This window comes from Portunus trituberculatus, chromosome 17 (genome assembly GCF_017591435.1).
Source record: "Portunus trituberculatus isolate SZX2019 chromosome 17, ASM1759143v1, whole genome shotgun sequence".
NCBI classification, from domain to species: Eukaryota; Metazoa; Arthropoda; class Malacostraca; order Decapoda; family Portunidae; genus Portunus; species Portunus trituberculatus.
In genome coordinates this window covers 18,982,200-18,992,725 of record NC_059271.1, presented here as the reverse complement: position 1 = coordinate 18,992,725, position 10,526 = coordinate 18,982,200, and positions in this window count along the sequence as shown.

The following is a 10,526-nucleotide window of genomic DNA, read 5'->3' as shown; positions in this document are numbered from 1 at the left end:
CTCAACTTTGTGACAAACTTAGATGTATGGAGAGTAGAGACCGAAGCCCTCAGGGTGTTAGGAAAGATTACACCTACAAGTTGGCTGAAAGCATTCGTGAGTTTAACATGAGGTCCCCTGCACTCCCTCTCTGGGAGGGTAAGGTACCTGAGGTCGTCATTACGCCGTTCCCACGTCACAAACAAACTTACGGTGCACGAGAACTAAAATATCAGTACGAAATAGACATAGACAGTATCACAGTGGCGGGAGATACACATGTGTACTGTGACGGCTCTGTGATGGATGACGGCAGGGCTGGATGTGGAGTGTTAGTGAAGAAACACAAGGAAAACGGGAAGTGTGATGATGAGGGTCACCCCTTTAAACTCAGTGACAACATATCTTCCACACAGGCAGAACTGTGTGCTATTTGGTCTGCTTTAAACTTACTGCAGAGCGTAGTTGATGATGTACGGCTCTTCAGTGACAGTCGTGAGGCTTTACAGTCTTTAGTGAGCGGTGACCCAGCTCTTGGTAATCTGGTGGCTGAGAGTAAAGCGGCTTTGTGTAAGCTTGACCCCGACCGACGTGTGAAGTTCGTGTGGGTCCCGTCTCATGTCGGGATCCACGGCAATGAGAAGGCAGACGAACTTGCCAAGACTGGGGCAAGGAAAAGTTACATAGACAATCAGTGTTGTCTTACCATCCAACAAATAAAATCCAAAATCAAGCGCGTAAATGTAGAGAACGAACGCCATGAAGTGCAACAAAGATGCTTAACAAGTGAGACACTGAGGCACTATGTACGGGTGGCAAACGAGACTCACTTCACATATGGACGCTTTCGTGTGCCATGGAAAGATCATATATGCATCAGACTGAGGCTGGGTTATAAGTATTATTGGCAACTAGGTGTGGAGGTGAGTGAGGCGGCCAGGCGGTGTAGACTGTGTGGCGAGACAACGGCCACTCCCTGCCACACTACATGTTACGATGCCCTGCGCTGGCACACGTCAGGCATCACCAGCTCTGCTCCGTCACAGACCAAGTAGTACACATTTTCAATAGCCTCAACATTAAAAACATGCTAAAGTGTGACAAAATTCAAGAAATCGTCTGAGTTCCTCATAATATTATATGTACATACATATTAGATAGGCTTATATTCAAATATTTTATTAACCACTCGCTGGGATATGCAACTTTATATTTGTAAGACAATCTATAAATATTCTCCATTATTCCTCATGTAAATAGTTTTCATTATCACATCCTTATTTTAGTGTAAAATGTTGCCTACTAGCTATTTATATACATTTATTATGATGAGGGTAGTGGATACTTATGTACCGCCACACTTTTGAGATAGGGGGCATTATCTTTATAATGTTACTTGTCTTAATAAATGTATCAAATCAAATCAAATCTCTCTCTCTCTCTCTCTCTCTCTCTCTCTCTCTCTCTCTCTCTCTCTCTCTCTCTCTCTCTCTCTCTCACACACACACACACACACACACACACACACATTTCAAGCTTGCATTCACGTAAGGAACCCACGAAGGAAGCGCATGACTGTGTAAAGAAGAGCAGGAGGAACCAAAAGAGCAGACTCACCATAGAGAACAATGCGTGGTAATGAGCAAAACCACACCGGGAGTCACCACGAGTCAGGCGATCAGTATCCAGGATTTGTTTCTTTCTTCTCCAAAACAAATCCCAAACAAAGCCTCAGCAGGGATCATCTCTCGCCCCTTCAGGAGTAGCATGCCTTGAGTGCGTTAGGTTTTGTAGAAAGCGGCGAGTGATGTTTTCTTTTCTCCTGCAGTACCAAAAATAAACTGTTCCATGAGTGCTTTGTCACATGCAAGCGGAAAGTGTCGCGTTCCTGTGATTGTTCGTTAAGTCGGATCTAATTACTAATGCTCCTCTGAAAAGCATGTTCGACTTAATATTTCTGTAATTTATTCTTCGATGTTCGTATTTTTTCTGCTGTTTTCGTCATCATGAAATTGTGTTACGTTGATTTCTTTGTCTATTGTCTTGAAAAGAAGTCGTGATTCTTTCCTTTCCTTTCTTTGTTTTCTTTTTCTGTTCTTATCCTCTCTGTTAATGTCTGTTTGTATGTATGTAGGTCTTCTCATTTTCCTGCTTGGTTGTCTGTCTGTTTTATATGTCTCTGCCTGACTGTATGTATGTTTAGTTGTCTTACTGCCTGCCTGCTTATTTGTTTGCCACTTTATTTATATTCCTAAAACAAGCAAATACACACACACACACACACACGTTCTCTCTCTTTCTCTTTCTCTCTCTCTCTCTCTCTCTCTCTCTCTCTCTCTCTCTCTCTCTCTCCAAGCAAAAATTTCCTCATCCCAGCATCACAGTAACCTTCTTTTGCCCGTTCCTCACCCTTCCCTCCTCCTCCTGCTCCTCCTCGCCTTTCCTTCACCCTCCTCACCTCTCCGTCACCCTTACCCCCCACGCCTCACCTTTCCCTTACCCCCCTTCTCCCCTCCCTTCACCTGCATTGTCCACCTGGCGTACACAAACCCTCAGGTCCACCGGCCAATGCAGTTCGGTAAGAAAAAATTAGCCTGGAATGTGGATCAGAAGAGACAAAAAAGCGATGACTTGGCGAAGGATTATCTGGGCCTACCGCAGGGTGTGTGTGTGTGTGTGTGTGTGTGTGTGTGTGTGTGTGTGTGTGTGTGTGTGTAATTCACCTCGGTCTCTTGCTGGTCACCCAGCCAGTCTTCACCATCACGAAGCGAGCTCAGAGCTTATAGACCGATCTTCGGGTAGGACTGAGACCACATCAACATACAACACACACCGGGAAAGTGAGGCCACAACCCCTCGAGTTACATCCCGTATCTATTTACTGCTAGGTGAACAGAGGCTACACATTAAGAGGCTTGCCCATTTGCCTCGCCGCTTACCGGGACTCGAACCCGGCCCTCTCGATTGTGAGACGAGCGTGCTAACCACTACGCTACGTGTGTGTGTGTGTGTGTGTGTGTGTGTGTGTGATTAGAGGCTACACATTAAGAGGCTTGCCCATTTGCCTCGCCGCTTACCGGGACTCGAACCCGGCCCTCTCGATTGTGAGTCGAGCGTGCTAACCACTACGCTACGTGTGTGTGTGTGTGTGTGTGTGTGTGTGTGTGTGTGTGTGATTGTGTGTGTGTGTGTGTGTGTGTGTGTGTGTGTGTGTGTGTGTGTGTGTTTGTTTGTTTGTGTTTGTGCGTGTTTATTTTTTTGTTTTTTACTTCTAAATGGCAATTAGTGCTGTTGTTATTACTACTACTGCTACTGGTATACTATTACACTACTACTACTACTACTACTATCACTACTACTACAACCACTTATCAATACTATCACTAATAATACTCTCAATAATTTTTCCTTATTTATAAGAACAAATGCAAGGATTTAACGGGACACGATTTTATGAGCATGTCACTTGATCTCACTATCCATCCTGATTAGTAAAACGTTGCCATCAATAGACTGGTGCGCTAAAAATCACCATCATCATTATCATCATCAACTTCATTATCATCTGGCTTCGTTTATCCAGTTCCCTCGCCTTCCTTTCACTATCACATTGACTTCTTGCACCTCATCTTTAGCATTATCATCATCATCATCTCCTCCTCCTATTCCATGATCTTTTTTTCACTATTACTTTTGCTTCCTTCTCTCATCTGCGTCAGCATCGCCGTTAGCAGCCTCTAGCAACCCTCTGCAAGACAAAGGTTTCCCCTGACTCATTCCATCCACAGATCTTATTTATGTTCATCTATTCACGCTCCAACTTCCGAATTTACTGATCTCGTTACTTCACCTCACTCTTCCAGTCTTCCATTCTTCCTACTGACAGGCCAAGTATCTTACATCTTCCACTCTGCTCGGTAATTTCTTCTGCTCGCAAACTGGTTCTCTTAGTCTGTCTTTTCTTACGTTCACGCTCTGAAAGTTTCGCAAGGATGTGTTTCAGGATGGAGGAACACAGGGCTATAGACGTTCTCTTTGTATGCATGGCTGGTAATGAGCTGCTTGATAAATCGACGCTTTCATATCAAGCAAATTGCATTACATGGTCCTGATGGTTCTTCGTGCAGCAAGGAACGTCTTAATTTCAGGTAATTATTCCCCTCTGGATCAGGGAGGGTTTGCGTACACTGGTTACATTATACCAGGCAGACAGTAACTTTATTTAATATATTTACTTCAGATAGTGAGACAAATTTCCTTAAATTAATCAAGGTAATGTATCAATTGATTCATAGGGTAACTGCTATTCCTACAAGTCCCACTCCTACTATTACTACTGCTACTACTAATACTATGATTATTACTCTTAATCTTAATAATCTTTAAGCATTTACTACCTTTTAAGCATTTCACATCACGCACCTCTCATATTTAGGCTAAATCGCAGACAGCCTCTTAAGGGCCAACAAATCTGCTGTTATTTGCTCCTCATTTGCATTTCTTTCTTAACAACGACCAACACCACCATCACCACCACCATTACCATCACAAATATCGTAAAATCTAACATAACAAATCAAATCTGAGACTATTTTGATCCAGCATCACCTCCATTACCATCGCAGGTAGACTCACATATAAACAAGCAGAATCCAATTCTACCACCAACACCACCATTACCACTTCCATTACCACAACACAATCACATACAATAAACAAGCAGAATACAACACCCTCTTCTATTCCTCCATCACCTCTCTGACCACAACACTCATAATCACATAACATAAGCAATAGAATCCAATACCGTCTTTTGATCTCCCAAGGCAGGTCTCGTCCTCGGTAGCGGGTTTGGACTGTCCCTTGGAGGAGCCCGCGCCGGTGAGCTAATGGGGCTGGAGACGCTTAACTCCAGCTCGAGCCGTGAGACATACCATAGCCATTGTTACTCGATCCCATCGACAAAACCCCTCAAGGAATCCAGAGCCTCAAAAGGGAACACTGGACGGATGGACGGACAGACGGGCAGACGCTGGGAAATCCGTTGATAAAGGTGAAACTGGAGTGTGTGTGTGTACCTGTCTCTGGCGACCCACCCGTCAAAATTATTGCTTCGCCCTACACTTGCCGCCACGCCTCCTCTTCAAACCTCTTCCCCACTCCGTCTCTCTCTCCTCTCTTTTTCCCACCCACATCTCTCTCTCTCTCTCTCTCTCTCTCTCCCCTGTCCTCGTTCTTCTCGTTCTTACATCACCTCCACACCTTTCCACCCACTAACCTCTGTCACCTCTCCGGTCATTAAGTATTGTTGTCACCCTCGGTTGTTAGATATTACTCTCTCACACTGTCTAATTCTTCCCCTTTCTACATACTTTCGCTTATTCGTCTTTCATTCAGTTTTTCTCATTACTCTCACATACTCTGTTCTCTTTCCTTTCCTTCCTTGTCTTCCTTCACCTATTCCATTCATTCTCCACACAGGTTTTCGGTCAATCTGATTCACGAACTGATGGTAAGAGAAACTTCAATACCACTTGCTGCGGTAATGAAGGGAGGAAAGATTGTCGTGGTAAGTATCTACTGTTTTTTTTCCCCTCAGTCTTTCTTTTTAATTTTTCTTAACTTTCTTCACTTTTCCTTTCTTTTATCTCTTCTCTTTCTCTTTGCTATTTTTCCTTTCTCCTTTCTCTACGTTTACCTCTCTTTCATATCTCTTCTTCTTTCCCTCCTGCTTCTCATACTTCTCCTCAGCTTTCTTTTCCTTTTTCTGCCTCATTTTACTTCTTTCCTTTTTCCCTCCCTCCTCCTCCTCCTCCTCCTCCTCCTCCTCCTCCTCCTAAGATCTAGTGCTGATGCGACGAACCTCTGTGATTTTCCTTCTTAAATGTATTTTCTTCACGTCGACGGGAAGATTTCAGGTGGATTACCGTCAAGAAATTAGTGATCCGAGGAAATGCGACTCTGAGTGACCAGTTGGGAGGAAGAGGAGGAGGAGGAGGAGGAGGAGGAGGAGGAGGAGGAGGAGGAGGAGGAGGAGAAAGAGGCGGGGATATGGGTGATGGTCTGAGGAACGGTGAGAAAAATAGTGGCACCTTCTCTCCATCTCTCCCTCCTTCTCACCATCTCCCTCCCTCCCTCCACCCATCCCTCGATCCTTCCCTGATCCCCAAGACATCCAATAGTCCGTCTTCCTCCCCACTTGCATGGCTACGTAGCTTCATGTGAGACAAAAAAAAAAAAAAAAAACGGAGGGAAAGAATAACTAACGCAAAGAGCACGCTAGTCACGGGAGCTGCGAGGAAATTGAAGAGTAAACACAGGAAGGGAAGGAGCTGCTATGGTTGGTAACGGTGCTGGTGGTAGTAGTAGTAGTGTTGGTGGCGGTGGTGGTGGTGGTGGTGCCTTGCCTCAATGGGTCCCTTGTCGCTTAAAGACTAAAGCCCCACATTCTTCGGCTGGACACAAGAGGCTATTGATACATAATACGTGTCCGCGGCTCTCACCTTCCTCTCCTCCTCGTTCCTCTCCTCCTCCTCCTCCTCCTCCTCCTCCTCTTCGTTTTCCTTCTATCCCCCCTCCGTTACCTTTCCGAATACAAAAATAAACTGTTAACTCACCTCGAGGCTAAATTTAGTGACTCTTGCGTCAATGGATGTCAGTTAACGGAATCACTTAAGATAGAAAGAGAGGGAGAAAAGTATATCAACTCTTTACATTCCCAGTAGGAGAATAAGACGCTGCATTTGACTTCCCTGATCACTACGAAGGATTACAATGGATAATTAATAGCAGAGATCATTTAACACTATTAGAGAAGCAATAAAAGGTTTTGAGTCTAGGAGGGTGTATATTTCTCTCATCTTCATTATAAAGGGTTATAGGAGTCACAAATGAAAACAAGTTGGCAGAGATATTTGATGTGCTTTCTCTCTGGTCTGATCACTCCACATTAACTAAAAACAAGACAAAGAAGAGAAAATAGAATAGTAAACGAGAGAGATAGTGTGAGATACAGTTGAGGAGTTCAAGAGGATAAGAATAACTAACATCGAAACAGCAAAAAAAAAAAAAAATAAGAAAAGAAGAAAAGATAAAAAAACTAGCAGAGAAGAAATAAGATTTAAAGGTATACTAGATCAATTACATAAGATTACAATAAATAACTAAAAAACAAAGCCTTGAGGCCTTTTTTATACTATTTATTCCACATTAACAATTAAAAGAAAAAAATAGAAAAGAATATACGATGGTGGAGGAGAAAGACAGAAGAATAGGAGGCAGCAAGAGCGGTTCGCCTGCCAGATCTCGTCCCACTAATCCACAAGTTTACAAATAACGCAACAGTCGCCGGCCAACACAGGTACAGAGGGTGTCACTGTCCGGGAAGTGAAGCTCAACGAGGGGGGGGGGGACAGGACAGTGCTACATTGGGAAGGCAGGAAGGGCGAGGTTCCCATGTTGTATGAAGGGCATTGTGAGTTTTCCCTGGTTTCCCGTAAGAGTGTTAAGAATGAGTGACACTTTACTGAGGCAATGTGTGTTAATACGCCCTAGAAATCCTGCTGAAGGGTCATGTAAGAGCGCTTGAACTTGATATATTTCACGCCAAACACTACACTTTAATAGCAAAGGCAAATAACACCTTATATTTTACCCCTTCGCTAGTAAAATTAACTAAGAAATATCAGGTTTTTGATAAGGAGTGAAGTTACCGTGCGTGTTAATTTATTCAAGCGTTAATGTGCTGTAATCGATAATTTAGTGGCGAGAAGGAGAGTGAGATAGAAGGTGATGGATGACGGTAGACGCATGGAGGATGGATGGCGGCGGCAGGTAGCTCGGACACAGGCACGCAGGCGACAAGGGGTGGGACGGGCAGGTATTTTCCCACACTTGTCAACGCCAGGCACAGTGAGGGAGTGTGAGGTGAGGTGGACACTGCCAACACACCAACGCCAACTCGGTACGCCAACACACACACACACACACACACACACACACACACACACACACACACACACACACACACACGGCCCGGTAGCTCAATGGTTAGAGCGCTGGCTCCACAAGCCAGAGGACCGGGGTTCGATTCCCCGGCCGGGTGGAGATATTTGGGTGTGTCTCCTTTCACGTGTAGCCCTGTTCACCTAGCAGTGAGTAGGTACGGGATGTAAATCGAGGAGTTGTGACCTTGTTGTCCCGGTGTGTGGTGTGTGCCTGGTCTCAGGCCTATCCAAAGATCGGAAATAATGAGCTCTGAGCTCGTTCCGTAGGGTAACGTCTGGCTGTCTCGTCAGAGACTGCAGTAGATCAAACAATGAAACACACACACACACACACACACACACACACACACACACACACACACACACACACCCGCGTAGTGTAGTGGTTAGCACGCTCGACTCACAATCGAGAGGGCCGGGTTCGAGTCCCGGTAAGCGGTGAGGCAAATGGGCAAGCCTCTTAATGTGTGGCCCCTGTTCACCTAGCAGTAAATAGGTACGGGATGTAACTCGAGGGGTTGTGGCCTCGCTTTCCCGGTGTGTGGAGTGTGTTATGTGGTCTCAGTCCTACCCGAAGATCGGTCTATGAGCTCTGAGCTCGCTCCGTAATGGGGAAGACTGGCTGGGTGACCAGCAGGCGACCGAGGAGGAGGTGAATCACACACACACACACACACACACACACACACACACACACACACACACACACACACACGTACACGCACACGCACGCACACACACACACACACACACACACACACAAAGGTAAGAATAGACACAATTATAATTATCATTTAGACACCATGTGATATTTCTCTCTCTCTCTCTCTCTCTCTCTCTCTCTGAATAGTTCATAAGGTCTCACTCACTGGACAGACAAAGCACCTGCCCTTCCATCACATAGCCTCCCCTGCCTCGCCTTCATAATGCACAGAAAAGAGAGACAAAAATCCAGCCTTGACCGTCGGGGCTGAGGGGAAACCTTTGAGGGACCAGCGCCCCTTCCACGTTTTTTTTTCTCTATGGCGATGGGGGGCCTTGGCACTTTTAACACTATCATTTTGTGAGACATTTAAACTGGCTGGCTGCTTAGTAGTACCTAGTCACCTTTTAAATTGAAGCAGTCGCCATGAATCCCCTTATTGATATCATGCAATTTTTCACGGCCGAGGAACAACAGTAGGCTTAGAGAAGACTGGAATGTTGCCACCACGACTTCCTTCTTATTCACATATGCTCTCAGCTTCCTCTGACCATTGTTTCGTCACAGAGGCAACACGTATAGACTCCAAGTGGACTCTAACCGTACCTAGACATCTGGGTGGATGTATATGGGAGGTCACTGCACGAGGAACATACATAACGCAACGGGGTTCACCAGATGGCAGCGCGGCAGGCGTCCAGCGGGGGGCCAGAGCAGCGGCGTGACGCAAGGGGCGACGCTGGGCCTAACTTCATTTCACGTACTTTTAACTATCAATCAGAGGATGAACACTGCGACGTGGTCACCCCCCGGCCACTGTTCTGTTTTCCCACCTGGACCAAAGGGCTGAGGTAATATTCAAGCCAGTCGACTCAAGCCTGGGAAGTCAGGATGCCGTGTCATGCTGTGTGGTGCTGCGGGATGATTTTGAATGCTGTGTGGTTTTGTGGGATGTTGTGTGATGCTATGAAATGCTATGTAAGGTTTCAAGATGTTGTGTGATGCTGTGGGATGCTTTCACCTATTTGTGACTTTTACTGAAACATAAATAAAACAATATATTTCGTTTTTGTTCCTTGATATTTCAAAGACTATATTAGCAGAATTCTTAAAATGAAGAGATAAAAGAATAAAAACCCTCAAGGGACTCAGGCAGACACGTATGACCAACAGGTGGGAGCATCGGAGGGGGAAAACATTCCACCCAGCAGTAACACAACGTCCTTCACAATTTATACAAAAACACGCCGGCGACTTAGAAAGTGGACCGCCGGGCTGCCCTCGCCACGCATTGTCTCGTCTCGCCCACACGCCTCATTCTCAATACGTCGCGTAGACAAAACTCGACCTGGTCTGACTTACTGAACTTTTACAGACACCCGGGGCTCATTGAAGGCGAGGGAAGAAGTCAGTGGGCGGCAAAAAGACGGGTAGAGGATAACCTGGATTAAGATAAGCTCCGAAGTTGGATATGAACGCCGTTTTAGTTCTTATAATGGCAATCTTTCCATGCACGTGCGAGAAAAGAACATCTACAGACACGTGAGGTTCTTGGAGGCTGGGAAGTCAGTATGCAGCAGTAGCATCAGACAACAGAGAGGGTGGACCGGAATGAAGGATAAAGTTAGCCAGGAACGTGCCTTTATTTCCTTTTCAGACTAATCCTTCAGTGTACGTGCGAGAGAGGAACTTTGACAGAAATTTGGGGCACTTTAGAGGCGAAAGAATACGTCAGATGGCAGGAACATGTGAAAAAAAGGGAGGATGGTTGGAGATAAACTCTGAATTTTGCTGGGAAAATATTTTTAGTTCTTTTCAGAGTAATCCTTCTGTGCACG